This window comes from Procambarus clarkii, chromosome 76 (genome assembly GCF_040958095.1).
Source record: "Procambarus clarkii isolate CNS0578487 chromosome 76, FALCON_Pclarkii_2.0, whole genome shotgun sequence".
Classification (NCBI taxonomy): Eukaryota; Metazoa; Arthropoda; class Malacostraca; order Decapoda; family Cambaridae; genus Procambarus; species Procambarus clarkii.
Window position 1 is genome coordinate 1188067 of NC_091225.1, and position 15260 is coordinate 1203326.

Genomic DNA, 15260 nt, shown 5'->3' on the forward strand with positions numbered 1-15260 from the left:
TATTGTTGATACAATATGTAATTAATCTCCATTGCAATTTCACCTTTTCCAGTGATTGGTTCCAGTGTTCTTGAAATTCATAATTGTATTTTCCTACTCGATTGTATTTGAAATAAACTGTTTATACTTACCCTGGTGCTACATATCCTTGCTGGTTTGGTACCTTCTTTTGATAATTACTTACTTATACTTGCCCTTAATATATGTAAAAAATATTTTTTCAGGAGTGTGGCACGTGTGGACAAGTGTTGGATCAGAGGAGTCAAGGTAAAGTGCTTATTTAACAACTAGTTTTGGGGAGGAGCGGGTGGAACTAGATGGACGTAGAAAACTTCACATTCTTGTTACACTAACACTGGTTTGTGCCTCGGAGAGGCTGCAGGATCCAGTAAGTTCAGTAGAACTTCGGTTTCAACTCCTTTTGACCATGTCGTAGCTCAGTCGATTACGGCAGCGTCTGGGATGCTCTCGGATGCAGGTTTGAATCCTCGTTCCGGCCCTTGTGGATTTGTACACTCTTGTTAACAGGCTGAGAGCTTTTCTTTCCCATAGATTTATTTATAGAAGAGTTAGCATTAAGTCGGCTGGGTTTATTAACGTATTGTTTTTAGGCCTCATTTAGATTATGCAGTTCAGTTTTGATCGCCATGCTAAACAATGGACATAATTCACTAGAACACGTCAGTTAGGATGACAAAGTTAATCCCGCAAATTATAAAGCTTCCGTATGAAGAGATGTTGGAAAAACCTTAACGTGACATGATTGAAGTGTACAAGTGGATGAATGGGCATAACAAGGGAGTTATTGATAAGGCTTTAAATGAAGATAAGTTTAGATTTAGGAAATACCTGGGTAAATACTGGTTTGGTAACTGGGTTGTGGATTTGTGGAACAAATTACTGGATCATGTGCAGACGACGAGTCACAATAACGTGGCTGAAGTATGTTGACCAGACCACACACTAGAAGGTGAAGGGACGACGACGTTTCGGTCCGTCCTGGACATTCTCCTGTCTATTGTGGATCATATTACTGGATCACTGGATCCATATTACTGGATCATAATAGGCATAGGAATCTTTGATTGGTTGAAGCTTAGGTTAGACGTATATGAATGAGTGTGGGTGGATATAAATAGGTGGTGATACGTGCAGGCCAATAGGCTATCTGCAGTTTCTTGACTTACGTTCTACTAGTTTACACTCAGAACGCGACTATCCAATCAACTTACATCTGTATCCTCAATTGCTGCTAGGTGATCAAGGGCAAACATTTAACCTTGAATGTTTAATACAAACCAAATGATGGGTAGCAAAGATGTGTGGTAAGGTAAAAGCTGGGTGGCGAGGCAAGTTTTGGAGTAGTGAAGACTTAGAATATTGTTCAATGTGGGTGACAAAGACTTGCTGTGAAGAGTAGGTAAAGAATAAATTGAGAGATAGGAGAATTATCTTAAGATTAGACTTGGACTGGCTGGCATATGCATTATATATCATTAATGCATATGCCATGGGGGGGGGGGAGTTTTTCCCCAAAGGCATAAACTGCTAGGTCAGGTCATCCACAAACCCATATCCAATGACTCCAAGGTCATGGGAAGCTTGACCTTCCCATTAAGTTGGAGGATTGTTGGTGGGTTTGTGGATTTGGAATGAGGGAAGAGGCGGGCTGGATGAGGCAGTTTATGTCTTGGGAAATATTTGTAATCATTTTATTTAGAGATGAGTGTGAGCAGAAATGACACGCTATAGTAGTAATTTATAGTGAAGATGATAATGTATTTTCCAAATGAGAAAAAATTATGCGTGGCGAAAACTTAAGTTGAGATAAAAGTATGTTGTCAACAGCTCTACAATAAAAGATTTCGTTGTGGAAGAGATTCCCGCCCGAAAGGTCGGCCATCTTGGCGCGCAGTTTGAACGCTCCTGGCTGGACTTTCTTTCCACACCTCGCCTGGAGCTCATCTTTGAATTCAGCTGGCTTTTTTGGGCCAGTGTGTGCTCACTGCAGCTATCCAGGGGCTCACAGCATCAGGGGAGGCCGGAGCCTCCCTAATGGACGCCATTTTTTGGAGCCAAATTCTGGCTCTATGCACGCATTCGCAGTTTGATATTACGATTTTTTATACCCAAAATATGCCAAGTGCTGAAAGCGGCAATGAGTCACATTTTAAACAAACTCCCCTGCAGTTTTCAAAATATCCCAAACATCCCAATTTCGAGGCCTGAGCCATATTTTGGAGCCAAATTCTGGCTCTCTGCACGTATTCACAGTTTGAAATTGCTACATTTTTATACCCAACATATGCCAAGTACTGAAAGCGGCGTTTGGACACATTTATACCAATCATCCCTGCAGTTTTCAATATATACCAAACATCCCAATTTCGAGGCCTGAGCCATATTTTGGAGCCAAATTCAGGCTCTCTGCACGTATTCGCAGTTTAAAATTACGACTTTTTATACCCAACATATGCCTAGTACTGAAAGCGGCAGTGAGTCACATTTTGAACAAACTCCCCTGCAGTTTTCAAAATATTCCAATTTCGAGGCCTGAGCCATATTTTGGAGCCAAATTCTGGCTCTCTGCACGTATTCGCAGTTTGAAATTACAACTTTTTATACCCAACATATGCCAAGTACTGAATGCGGTGTTTGGTCACATATGTCCCAAACCTCCCTACAGTTTTAAAAATATCCCAAACATCCCAATTTCGAGGCTTGAGCCACATTTTAGAGCCAAATTTAGAATCTCTGCACGTATTCGCAGCTTGATATAACGACTTTTTATACCCAACATATGCCAAGTCCTGAGAGTTGCAGTGAGTCACATTTTGCACAAACTCCCCTGCAGTTTTCGAAATATCCCAAATATCCCAATTTCGAGGCCTGAGCCATTATTTGGAGTCAAATTCAGGCTCTCTGCACGTATTCGCAGTTTGAAATTACGACTTTTTATACCCAACATATGCGAAGTACTGAAAGCAGCATTTGGTCACATTTGTCCCAAATCCCCCTGCAGTTTTCAAAATATCCCAAACATCCCAATTTCGAGGCCTGAGCCATATTTTGGAGCCAAATTTTGGCTCTATTCACGTATTCGCAGTTTGAAATTGCGACTTTTTTATACCCAACATATGCCAAGTACTGAAAGCGGCGTTTGGTCACATTTGTCCCAATCCACCCTGCAGTTTTCAAAATATCCCAAACATCCAAATTTCGAGGCCTGAGCCGTATTTTGAAGCCAAATTCTGGCTCTCTGCACGTATTCGCAGTTTGAAATTACGACTTTTTATACCCAACATATGCCACGTACTGCAAGCGGCGTTTGGTCAAATTTGTCCCAAATCCCTCTGCAGTTTTCAAAATATCCAAAATATGCCAATTTCGAGGCCTGAGCCATGTTTTAGAGCCAAATTTTGGCTCTATGCACGTATTCGCAGTTTTAAATTACGACTTTTTATACCCAACATATGCCTAGTTCTGAAAGCGGCAATGAGTCACATTTTGCACAAACTCCCCTGCAGTTTACGAAATATCCCCAATATCCCAATTTCGAGCCTGAGCCATATTTTGGAGCCGAATTCTGGCTCTCTGCACGTATTCGCAGTTTGAAATTGCGACTTTTTTATACCCAACATATGCCAAGTACTGAAAGCGGCGTTTGGTCACATTTGTCCCAATCCCCCTTGCAGTTTTCAAAATATCCGAAACATCCCAATTTCGAGGCCAGAGTCATATTTTGGAGCCAAATTCTGGCTCTCTGCACGTATTCGCAGTTTGAAATTACGACTTTTTATACCCAACATATGCCAAGTACTGAACGCAGCAGTGAGTCACATTTTGAACAAACTCCCCTGCAGTTTTCAAAATATCCCAAACATCCCAATTTCGAGGCCTGAGCCATATTTTGGTGCCAAATTCTGGCTCTCTGCACGTATTTGCAGTTTGATATTACGACTTTTTATATCCAACATATGCCAAGTACTGAAAGTGGCAGAGAGTCACATTTTGCTCAAACTCCCCTGCAGTTTTCAAAATATCCCAAACATCCCAATTTCGAGGCCTGAGCCATATTTTGGTGCCAAATTCTGGCTCTCTGCACGTATTCGCAGTTTGAAACTACGAATTTTTTATACCCAGCAAATGCGAAGTACTGAAAGCAGCGTTTGGTCACATTTGTCCAAAACCTCCCTGCAGTTTTCAAAATATCCCTTCCATCTTAATATCGAGGCCTGAGCCACATTTTGGAGCCAAATTCTGGCTCTCTGCACGTATTCGCAGTTTATTATTACGACTTTTTATACCCATCATATGCCAAGTACTGAAAGCGGCAGTGAGTCACATTTTGAACAAACTCCCCTGCAGTTTTCAAAATATCATAAATATCCCAATTTCGAGGCTTGATCCATATTTTGGAGCCAAATTCAGGCTGTCTGCACATATTCGCAGTTTGAAATTACGACTTTTTATACCCAACATATGCGAATTACTGAGAGCGGCGTTTGGTCACATTTGTCCCAAACCTTCCTGCAGTTTTCAAAATATCCCAAACATCCCAATTACGAGGCCTGAGCGATATTTTGGAAACAAATTCTGGCTCTCTGCACGTATTAGCAGTTTGAAATTACAACTTTTTTATACCCAACATATGCAGTGTACTGAAAGCGGCGTTTGGTGACATTTGTCCCAAACCTCCCTGCAGTTTTCAAAATATCCCAAACATTCCAATATCGAGGCCTGAGCCATATTTTGGAGCCAAATTCAGGCTCTCTGCACGTATTCTCAGTTTGAAATTACGACTTTTTATACCCAACATATGCCAAGTACTAAAAGTGGCAGTGAGTCACATTTTGCACAAACTCCCCTGCAGTTTTCCAAATATCCCAATTTCGAGGCCTGAGCCATATTTTGGAACCAAAATTTGGCTCTCTGAACGTATTCGCATTTTGAAATTACAACTTTTTATACCCAACATATGCCAAGTACTGAATGCGGCGTTTGGTGACATATGTCCCAAACTTCCATGCAGTTTTCAAAATATCCCAAACATCCCAATTTCGAGGCCTGAGCCACATTTTAGAGCCAAATTTAGGCTCTCTGCACGTATTCGCAGCTTGAAATAACGACTTTTTATACCCAACATATGCGAAGTACCGAAAGCGGCATTTGGTCACATTTGTCCCAAACCGCCCGGCAGTTTTCAAAATATCCCAAACATCCCAATTTTGAGGCCTGAGCCATATTTTGGAGCCAAATTCTGGCTCTCTGCACGTATTCGCAGTTTGAAATTACGACTTTTTATACCCAACATATGCCAAGTCCTGAGAGCGGCAGTGAGTCACATTTTGCACAAACTCCCCTGCAATTTTCGAAATATCCCAAATATCCCAATTTCGAGGCCTGAGCCATATTTTGGAGTCAAATTCAGGCTCTCTGCACGTATTCGCAGTTTGAAATTGCGACTTTTTTATACCCAACATATATGCCATGAACTGAAAGCGGCGTTTGGACACATTTGTCCCAATCCCCCCTGCCGTTTTCAAAATATATCAAACATCCCAATTTCGAGCCCTGAGCCATATTTTAGAGCCAAATTCAGGCTCTCTGCACGTATTCGCAGTTTGAAATTACGACCTTTTATACCCAACAAATGCCAAGTCCTGAAAGCGGCAGTGAGTCACATTTTGCATAAACTCCCCTGCAGTTTTCAAAATATCCCAAATATCCCAATTTCGAGGCCTGAGCCATTTTTTGGAGCCAAATTCTCGCTCTCTGCACGTATTTGCAGTTTGAAATTGCGACTTTTTTATACCCAACATATGCCAAGAACTGAAAGCGGCGTTTGGACACATTTGTCCCAATCCCCCTTGCCGTTTTCAAAATATATCAAACATCCCAATTTCGAGCCCAGAGATATATTTTAGAGCCAAATTCAGGCTCTCTGCACGTATTCGCAGTTTGAAATTACGACTTTTTATACCCAACAAATGCCAAGTACTGAAAGCGACAGTGAGTAACATTTTGCACAAACTCCCCTGCAGTTTTCAAAATATCCCAAATATCCCAATTTCGAGGCCTGAGCCATATTTTGGAGCGAAATTCTGGCTCTCAGCACGTATTGGCAGTTTGAAGTTGCGAATTTTTATACCCAACATATGCCAAATACTGAAAGCAGCAGTGAGTCACATTTTGCACAAACTCCCCTGCAGGTTTCAAAATATCCCAAATACCCCAATTTCGAGGCCTGAGCCATATTTTGGAGCCAAATTCTGGCTCTCTGCACGTATTCGCAGTTTGAAATTACGACTTTTTTATACCCAACATATGCCAAGTACTGAAAGCGGCGTTTGGTCACATTTGTCCCAAACCTCCCTGCAGTCTTCAAAATATCCGAAACATCCCAATTTTGAGGCCAGAGTCATATTTTGGAGCCAAATTCTGGCTCTCTGCACGTATTCGCAGTTTGATATTACGACTTTTTATATCCAACATATGCCAAGTACTGAAAGTGGCAGAGAGTCACATTTTGCACAAACTCCCCTGCAGTTTTCGAAATATCCCAAATATCCCAATTTCGAGGCCTGAGCCATTATTTGGAGTCAAATTCAGGCTCTCTGCACGTATTCGCAGTTTGAAATTACGACTTTTTATACCCAACATATGCCACGTACAGCAAGCGGCGTTTGGTCATATTTGTCCCAATCCCCCCTGCAGTTTTCAAAATATCCGAAACATGCCAATTTCGAGACCTGAGCCATATTTTGGAGCAAAATTTTGGCTCTATTCACGTATTCGCAGTTTGAAATTGCGACTTTTTTATACCCAACATATGCCAAGTACTGAAAGCGGCGTTTGGTCACATTTGTCCCAATCCCCCCTGCAGTTTTCAAAATATCCGAAACATCCCAATTTCGATGCCTGAGCCATATTTTGGAGCCAAATTCTGGCTCTCTGCACGTATTCGCAGTTTGAAATTACGACTTTTTATACCCAACATATGCCAAGTACTGAAAGCGGCAGAGTCACATTTTGCACAAACTCCCCTGCAGTTTTCAAAATATCCCAAACATCCTAATTTCGAGGCCTGAGCCATATTTTGGAGCCAAATTCTTGGTCTCTGCACGTATTCGCAGTTTGAAATTACGACTTTTTATACCCAACATATGCCACGTACAGCAAGCGGCGTTTGGTCATATTTGTCCCAAACCCCTCTGCAGTTTTCAAAATATTCAAAACATGCCAATTTCGAGGCCTGAGCCATGTTTTAGAGCCAAATTTTGGCTCTATGCATGTATTCGCAGTTTTAAATTACGACTTTTTATACCCAACATATGCCTAGTCCTGAAAGCGGCAATGAGTCACATTTTGCACAAACTCCCCTGCAGTTTTCGAAATATCCCAAATATCCCAATTTCGAGGCCTGAGCCATATTTTGGAGCCGAATTCTGGCTCTCTGCACGTATTCGCAGTTTGAAATTGCGACTTTTTTATACCCAACATATGCCAAGTACTGAAAGCGGCGTTTGGTCACATTTGACCCAAACCTCCCTGCAGTTTTCAAAATATCCCAAACATTCCAATATCGAGGCCTGAGCCATATTTTGGAGCCAAATTCAGGCTCTCTGCACGTATTCTCAGTTTGAAATTACGACTTTTTATACCCAACATATGCCAAGTACTGAAAGTGGCAGTGAGTCACATTTTGCACAAACTCCCCTGCAGTTTTCAAAATACCCCAATTTCGAGGCCTGAGCCATGTTTTGGAGCCAAAATTTGGCTCTCTGCACGTATTCGCAGTTTGAATTTATGACTTTTTATACCCAACATATGCGAAGTACCGAAAGCGGCATTTGGTCACATTTGTCCCAAAACCCCCTGCAGTTTTCAAAATATCCCAAATATCCCAATTTCGAGGCCTGAGCAATATTTTGGAGCCGAATTCAGGCTCTCTGCACGTATTCGCAGTTTGAAATTGCGACTTTTTTAAACCCATCATATGCCAATTACTGAAAGCGGCATTTGGTCACATTTGTCCCAATCCCTCTGCAGTTTTCAAAATATCCCAAACATCCCAATTTCGAGGCCTGAGCCATATTTTGGGGCCACATTCTGGCTCTATACACGTATTCGCAGTTTGAAATTACGACTTTTTATACCCAACATATGCTAAGTCCTGAAAGCGGCAGTGAGTCACATTTTGCACAAACTCCCCTGCAGTTTTCGAAATATCCCAAATATCCCAATTTCGAGGCCTGAGCCATGTTTTGGAGCCAAATTCTGGCTCTCTGCACGTATTCGCAGTTTGAAATTACGAATTTTTTATACCCAACATATGCCAAGTACTGAAAGCGGCGCTTGGTCACATTTGTCCCAAACCTCCCTGCAGTCTTCAAAATATCCCAAACATCCCAATTTCGAGGCCTGAGCCATATTTTGGAGCCACATTCTGGCTCTCTGCACGTATTCGCAGTTTGATATTACGACTTTTTATATCCAACATATGCCAAGTACTGAAAGTGGCAGAGAGTCACATTTTGCAAAAACTCCCCTGCAGTTTTCAAAATATCCCAAACATCCCAATTTCGAGGCCTGAGCCATATTTTGGTGCCAAATTCTGGCTCTCTGCACGTATTCGCAGTTTGAAAATACGAATTTTTTATACCCAGCAAATGCGAAGTACTGAAAGCAGCGTTTGGTCACATTTGTCCCAATTCTCCCTGCAGTTTTCAAAATATCCCTACCATCTTAATATCGAGGCCTGAGCCATATTTTGGAGCCAAATTCTGGCTCTCTGCACGTATTCGCAGTTTAATATTACGACTTTTTATACCCATCATACGCCAAGTACTGAAAGCGGCAGTGAGTCACATTTTGCACAAACTCCCCTGCAGTTTTCAAAATATCCCAAATATGCCAATTTCGAGGCTTGATCCATATTTTGGAGCCAAATTCAGGCTGTCTGCACATATTCGCAGTTTGAAATTACGACTTTTCATACCCAACATATGCGAATTACTGAGAGCGGCGTTTGGTCACATTTGTCCCAAACCTCCCTGCAGTTTTCAAAATATCCCAAACATCCCAATTTCGAGGCCTGAGCGATATTTTGGAGACAAATTGTGTCTCGCTGCACGTATTCGCAGTTTGAAATTACTACTTTTTTATACCCAACATATGCCAAGTACTGAAAGCGGCGTTTGGTCACATTTGTCCCAAACCTCTCTGCAATTTTCAAAATATCCCGAACATCACAATTTCGAGGCCTGAGCCATATTTTGGAGCCAAATTCTGGCTCTCTGCACGTATTCGCAGTTTGAAATTACTACTTTTTTATACCCAACATAAGCAAAGTACTGAAAGCGGCGTTTGGTGACATTTTTCCCAAACCTTCCTGCAGTTTTCAAAATATCCCAAACATTCCAATATCGAGGCCTGAGCCATATTTTGGAGCCAAATTCAGGCTCTCTGCACGTATTCTCAGTTTGAAATTACGACTTTTTATACCCAACATATGCCAAGTACTGAAAGTGGCAGTGAGTCACATTTTGCACACACTCCCCTATAGTTTTCAAAATATCCCAATTTCGAGGCCTGAGCCATATTTTGGAGCCAAAATTTGGCTCTCTGCACGTATTCGCAGTTTGAAATTACAACTTTTTATACCCAACATATGCCACGTACTGAATGCGGCGTTTGGTGACATATGTCCCAAACTTCCATGCAGTTTTCAAAATATCCCAAACATCCCAATTTCGAGGCCTGAACCACATTTTAGAGCCAAATTTAGGCTCTCTGCACGTATTCGCCGCTTGAAATAACGACTTTTTATACCCAACATATGCCAAGTACTGAAAAAGGCAGTGAGTCACATTTTGCACAAACTCCCCTGCAGTTTTCAAAATATCGCAAATATCCCAATTTCGAGGCCTGAGCCATTTTTTGGAGTTAAATTCTGGCTCTCTGCACGTATTCCCAGTTTGAAATTGCGACTTTTTATACCCAACATATGCGAAGTACCGAAAGCGGCATTTGGTCACATTTGTCCCAAACCCCCCTGCAGTTTTCAAAATATCCCAAACATCCTAATTTTGAGGCCTGAGCCATATTTTGGAGCCAAATTCTGGCTCTCTGCACGTATTCGCAGTTTGAAATTACGACTTTTTTATACCCAACATATGCCAAGTCCTGAAAGCGGCAGTGAGTCACATTTTGCATAAACTCCCCTGCAGTTTACAAAATATCCCAAATATCCCAATTTCGAGGCCTGAGCCATTTTTTGGAGCCAAATTCTGGCTCTCTGCACGTATTTACAGTTTGAAATTGCGACTTTTTTATACCCAACATATGCCAAGAACTGAATGCGGCGTTTGGACACATTTGTCCCAATCCCCCCTGCCGTTTTCAAAATATATCAAACATCCCAATTTCGAGCCCTGAGCCATATTTTAGAGCCAAATTCAGGCTCTCTGCACGTATTCGCAGTTTGAAATTACGACTTTTTATACCCAACAAATGCCAAGTACTGAAAGCGGCAGTGAGTGACATTTTTCACAAACTCCCCTGCAGTTTTCAAAATATCCCAAATATCCCAATTTCGAGGCCTGAACCATATTTTCGAGCCAAATTCTGGCTCTCAGCACGTATTGGCAGTTTGAAATTGCGAATTTTTATACCCAACATATGCCGAGCACTGAAAGCAGCAGTGAGTCACATTTTGCACAAACTCCCCTGCAGGTTTCAAAATATCCAAAATTCCCCAATTTCGAGGCCTGAGCCATATTTTGGAGCCAAATTCTGGCTCTCTGCACGTTTTCGCAATTTGAAATTACGACTTTTTTATACCCAACATATGCCAAGTATTGAAAGCGGCGTTTGGTCACATTTGTCCCAAACCTCCCTGCAGTCTTCAAAATATCCGAAACATCCCAATTTTGAGGCCAGAGTCATATTTTGGAGCCAAATTCTGGCTCTCTGCACGTATTCGCAGTTTAATATTACGAATTTTTATACCCATCATACGCCAAGTACTGAAAGCAGCAGTGAGTCACATTTTGCACAAACTCCCCTGCAATTTTCAAAATATCCCAAATATCCCAATTTCGAGGCGCGAGCCATATTTTGGAGCCAAATTCAGGCTGTCTGCACGTATTCGCAGTTTGAAATTACTACTTTTTATACCCAACATATGCGAATTACTGAGAGCGGCGTTTGGTCACATTTGTCCCAAACCTCCCTGCAGTTTTCAAAATATCCCAAACATCACAATTTCGAAGCCTGAGCTTTATTTTGGAGACAAATTGTGTGTCTCTGCACGTATTCGCAGTTTGAAATTACTACTTTTTTATACCCAACATATGCAAAGTACTGAAAGCGGCGTTTGGTCACATTTGTCCCAAACCTCCCTGCAGTTTTCAAAATATCCCAAACATTCCAATATCGAGGCCTGAGCCATATTTTGGAGCCAAATTCAGGCTCTCTGCACGTATTCTCAGTTTGAAATTACGAATTTTATACCGAACATATGCCAAGTACTGAAAGCGGCAGTGAGTCACATTTTGCACAAACTCCCCTGCAGTTTTCAAAATATCCCAATTTCGAGGCCTGATCCATATTTTGGAGCCAAATTCTGGCTCTCTGCACGTATTCGCAGTTTGAAATTACAACTTTTTATACCCAACATATGCGAAGTACTGAAATCATCGTTTGGTCACATTTGTCACAAACCTCCCTCCAGTTTTCAAAATATCCCAAACATCCCAATATCGAGGCCTGAGCCATATTTTGTAGCCAAATTCTGGCTCTATGCACGTAATCGCAGTTTGATATTACGACTTTTTATACCCAACATATTCCAAGTCCTGAAAGCGGCAGTGAGTCACATTTTGCACAAACTCCCCTGCAGTTCTCGAAATATCCCAAATATCCCAATTTCGAGGCCTGAGCTATATTTTGGAGCCAAATTCTGGCTCCCTGCATGTATTCGCAGTTTTAAGTTACGACTTTTTATACCCAACATATGCCAAGTACTGAAAGCGGCGTTTGGTCACATTTGTCCCAAACCTCTCTCCAGTTTTCAAAATATCCCAAACATCCCAATTTCTAGGCCTGAGCCAAATTTTGGAGCCAAATTCTGGCTCTATGCACGTATTCGCAGTTTGATATTACGACTTTTTATACCCAACATATGCCAAGTCCTGAAAGAGGCAGCGAGTCACATTTTGCACAAACTCCCCTGCAGTTTTTGAAATATCCCAAATATCCCAATTTCGAGGCCTGAGCCATATTTTGGAGCAAAATTCTGGAACTCTTCACGTATTCACAGTTTGATAATACGACTTTTTATACCCAACATATGCAAAGTACTGGACGCAGCAGTGAGACACATTTTGCACAAACTTCCCTGCAGTTTTCAAAATATCCCAAACATCCCAATTTCGAGACCTGAGCCATATTTTGGACCCAAATTCTGGCTCTCTGCACGTATTCGCAGTTTGAAATTATGACTTTTTTATACCCAACATATGCGAAGTACTGAAAGCGGCGTTTGGCCACATTTGTCCCAAACCTTCCTGCAGTTATCAAAATATCCCAAACAACCCATTATCGAGGCCTGAGCCATATTTTGGAGCCAAATTCTGGCTCTCTGCACGTATTCGCAGTTTAAAATTACGACTTTTTATACCCATCATATGCCAAGTACTGAAAGCGGCGTTTGGTCATATTTGTCCCAAACTCCCCTGCAGTTTTAAAAATATCCCAAACATCCCAATTTCGAGGCCTGAGCTATATTTTGGAGCCAAATTCAGGCTCTCTGCACGTATTCGCAGTTTGAAATTATGACTTTTTATACCCAACATATGCCAAGTACTGAAAGCGGCGTTTGGTCATATTTGTCCCAAAGTCCCCTGCAGTTTTCAAAATATCCCAAACATCCCAATTTCGAGGCCTGAGCCATATTTTGGAGCCAATTTCTGGCTCTCTGCACGTATTCGTAGTTTGAAATTACCACCTTTTATACCCAACATATGCAAAGTCCTGAAAGCGGCAGTGAGTCACATTTTTCACAAACTCCCCTGCAGTTTTCGAAATATCCTAAATATCCCAAAATTTCGAGGCATGAGCCATATTTTGGAGCCAAATTCTAGCTCTCTGCATATATTCGAAGTTTGAAATTACATCTTTTTATACCCAACATATGCCAAGTACTGAAAGCGGCGTTTGGTCTCATTTGTACCAAACCACCCTGCAGTTTTCAAAATATCCCAAATATCCCAATTTCGAGGCCTGAGCCATATTTTGGAGCCAAATTCTGGCTCTCTGCATATATTCGCAGTTTGATATTACAAATTTTTATACCCAACATATGCCAAGTACTGAAAGCGACAGTGAGGCACATTTTGCACAAACTCCTCTGCAGTTTTCAAAATATCCCAAACATCCCAATTTCGAGGATTGTGCAATATTTTGGAGCCAAATTCTGGCTCTCTGCACGTATTTGCAGTTTTAAATTACGACTTTTTATTCCCAACATATGCCAAGTCCTGAAAGCGGCAATTAGTCACATTTTGCACAAACTCCCCTGCAGTGTTCAAAATATCCCAAACATCCCAATTTTGTGGCCTGAGCCATATTTTGGAGCCAAATTCTGGCTCTCTGCACGTATTCGCAGTTTTAAGTTACGGCTTTTTATACCCAACATACGCCAAGTACTGAAATCGGCGTTTGGTCACATTTGTCGCAAACCTCCCTCCAGTTTTCAAAATATCCCAAACATCCCAATATCTAGGCCTGAGCTATATTTTGGAGCCAAATTCAGGCCTTATGCACGTAATCCCAGTTTGATATTTCGACTTTTTATACTCAACATATGCCAAGTCCTGTAAGCAGCAGTGAGTCACATTTTGCACAAACTTCCCTGCAGTTTTCAAAAGATCCCAAACAACCCAATATCGAGGCCTGAGCCATATTTTGGAGCCTAATTCTGGCTCTCGGCACGTATTCGCAGTTTGAAATTACGACTTTTTATACCCATCATATGCCAAGTACTGAAAGCAGCGTTTGGTCATAATTGTCCCAAACTCCCCTGCAATTTTCAAAATATCCCAAACATCCCAATTTCGAGGCCTGAACCATATTTTGGAGCCAAATTCAGGCTCTCTGCACGTATTCGCAGTTTGAAATTACCACCTTTTATACCCAACATATGCCAAGTCCTGAAAGCGGCAGTGAGCCACATTTTTCACAAACTCCCCTGCAGTTTTCGAAATATCCTAAATATCGCAAAATTTCGAGGCATGAGCCATATTTTGGAGCCAAATTCTAGCTCTCTGCAAGTTTTCGCAGTTTGAAATTACGACGTTTTATACCCAACATATGCGAAGTACTGAAAGCGTCGTTTGGTCACATTTGTCCCAAACCTCCCTCCAGTTTTCAAAATATCCCAAATATCCCAATTTCGAGGCCTGAGCCATATTTTGGAGCCAAATTCTGGCTCTATGAACGTAATCCCAGTTTGATATTTCGAATTTTTATACCCAACATATGCCATGTCCTGTAAGCGGCAGTGATTCACATTTTGCACAAACTCCCCTGCAGTTCTCGAAATATCCCAAATATCCCAATTTCGAGGCCTGAACCATATTTTGGAGCCAAATTCTGGCTCTCTGCACGTATTCGCAGTTTTAAGTTACGACTTTTTATGCCCAACATATGCTAAGTACTGAAAGCGGCTTTTGGCCACATTTGTCCCAAACCTTCCTGCAGTTATCAAAATATCCCAAACAACCCCATATCGAGGCCTGAGCCATATTTTGGAGCCAAATTCTGGCTCTCTGCACGTATTCGCAGTTTGAAATTACCACCTTTTATACCCAACATATGCCAAGTCCTGAAAGCGGCAGTGAGTCACATTTTGCACAAACTCCCCTCCAGTTTTCAAAATACCCCAAATATCCCAATTTCGAGGCCTGAGCCATATTTTGGAGCCAAATTCTGGCTCTCTGCATGTATTCGAAGTTTGAAATTACATCTTTTTATACCCAACATATGCCAAGTACTGAAAGCGGCGTTTGGTCACATTTGTACCAAACCACCCTGCAGTTTTCAAAATATCCCAATTTCGAGGCCTGAGCCATATTTTGGAGCCAAATTCTGGCTCTCTGCATATATTCGCAGTTTGATATTACAAATTTTTATACCCAACATATGCCAAGTACTGAAAGCGACAGTGAGGCACATTTTGCACAAACTCCTCTGCA

General features: G+C 41.6%; 1 protein-coding gene across 1 annotated transcript in view; it reads left to right on the forward strand.

Annotated features, from left to right (window-relative positions):
• The first annotated feature begins 228 nt into the window (after positions 1–228).
• Positions 229–15260, forward strand: part of LOC138357158 (uncharacterized) — a 103379-nt gene continuing 88347 nt past the window's right edge. The window contains exon 1 of the mRNA XM_069313810.1: positions 229–267. The gene's annotated coding sequence lies outside the window, so the exon portion shown is untranslated. The remainder of the gene's footprint in view (positions 268–15260) is intronic.